Source organism: Mustela nivalis, assembly GCF_964662115.1.
Source record: "Mustela nivalis genome assembly, chromosome: 4".
In the NCBI taxonomy this organism is placed as follows: domain Eukaryota; kingdom Metazoa; phylum Chordata; class Mammalia; order Carnivora; family Mustelidae; genus Mustela; species Mustela nivalis.
Genome location: NC_139023.1, coordinates 56,380,216 through 56,382,005, shown reverse-complemented (window position 1 = coordinate 56,382,005; position 1,790 = coordinate 56,380,216). Strand labels below are relative to the sequence as shown.

Genomic DNA, 1,790 nt, shown 5'->3' with positions numbered 1-1,790 from the left:
CGGCTGTCTGGTGCCTGGTTTGCAGGAAATGGAAGTCTGGCTCATCCCTGCCCCTGGGTGGAATTCCTCCCAGATGGTCGCTCTGCTTCCGTCCTGGGACTTTCATGCCGTCCTGTTGCATTCTGGTCTCCCGGAAACATTTGCTGCCTGTTGCATTTCTGAGTCTTTCAGTTCAAAGTGATTCTAGGGGCAAAGTTCTAATTATTGCAAACTTCATTCTGCTTGTCATTAGGCAGAGAAAGAGCCATTACAGGCAAAGGGAAGGGGGATCACCACTCCAAAAAACCACAAGGAAATCTGCTAGCGGTTATTTATACTGCTAGTTTGCCTTCTTTGTAGAGAGGGGCTGTGGAAAGCTAATGGTCTCATGGGAAAGATGTGTCTGTTACTGGATTTTCATATAACCTCTTCTGCAGACAAATTCAGCTCCAGAATGAACTATCTCTCTATGTCTGTCTCCTAGAGTGCATTTAAAGAGTTGTTCTTGCCAATATTTATCGAGCATGAACAATGCACAGGCAAAGAGCTATAGTTCAGAATGTATAGAAATGCATTAGACTGGGTCAGAAGCTCAGAATTTACTTGGAAGACAGACCTATAAACAGATGGGGTAAGGGCCATCAGATATTTATAAAAGAGTTGAACATGCTTGAAGCACAATGAACTATTCCCAGGGAGGGCCTGGGAGCCCTTAGTTCATCACATAAATGCATGGGGCATAGGCCATAGAGCGTAGCTCAAGTGTGGCATTTAAACATACCCTTCCAGGGTAATATGTGTTATGTCAAGCTGATTAAATGATTCTATAAAGCTATATGTCACTAACCTTATACAAAGGGAAGTGGTGGCTGGACTACCTTGTAGAATTAGATTATGAATTTAGAAGGGGTGCGTGTAGCACTTGCCAGGTTTCCAGGCTACATCCCTAACAGGCTAGGACAGAACAAACTAAGCTCAGTACACAGAGAGGAAATGCCTGTGGGCATATGGGGCTGGGTTGAGGGGGGTTTCAGAAGCACCAATGAGAAGGGAAACTCCCCGGGGCTCAGCTGATGGGGGGAAAGCAAGGACCTTAGGTTTTGGAGCCAGGAGGTTGAAAGTGGGAATCAAAGATAGTAATGAGGAACTTCAATGCTACCTCTGTTCTTTCTTACGAGTCCCTTTCTGTCCTCGTAGCTCTTTTTTCATCTCCACTTCTATCTTTTACTTTCCCTCTATAACATCACCTTTTCTTAATAATAACACTTGCCAATCTCCAGATCCTAGTCCATGCTAGGTATTTTACCCACACACTCTTATCATCTAGTCCTTCTAGAATCATCAGGAGGTAAGAATTAGCATCGCAAGTTTACAGGAGAAGAAATGTGTCTCAGAGAGGTGATGGCATTGCCTTGAGATCACCCAGCTGATAAATAGAGCTGGAATGGGAACCCAGGTTCATATGTTTTACAAAGGTCTCAGTATTTCTATACACCCATGTTCGCACTGTTTTGGAATAGGACGCTCATACTATGTTATTCTTTAAGCAGCCCAAGGTGAGATGTAGTGCATCTTATATCATACACTTTCGTTCTTTTCCCTGCGTCCTATAGAATTTGTCACAGGGTCCTCCGGTTATGACCCTGATCCACTCATGACCCTCAGAGACAGGGCATTTGTTTGGATGAAGGGATCAGTACTTCCCTAGAAAAATGCCTTTGGGTTTCTGCACTAAGTTAAATAAATCATTGACCTAAAGGAGCCAAAGCCCTTTCTCACTGGGAAAATACTCTGGAGTTTTCAACTGTGTA

The 1,790-nt window shown here is 43.9% G+C and overlaps 1 protein-coding gene across 1 annotated transcript in view; it reads left to right on the top strand.

Moving 5' to 3' along the window:
* Positions 1-1,790, top strand: part of CC2D2A (coiled-coil and C2 domain containing 2A) — a 134,903-nt gene that overhangs the window by 361 nt on the left and 132,752 nt on the right. The window lies entirely within an intron of this gene.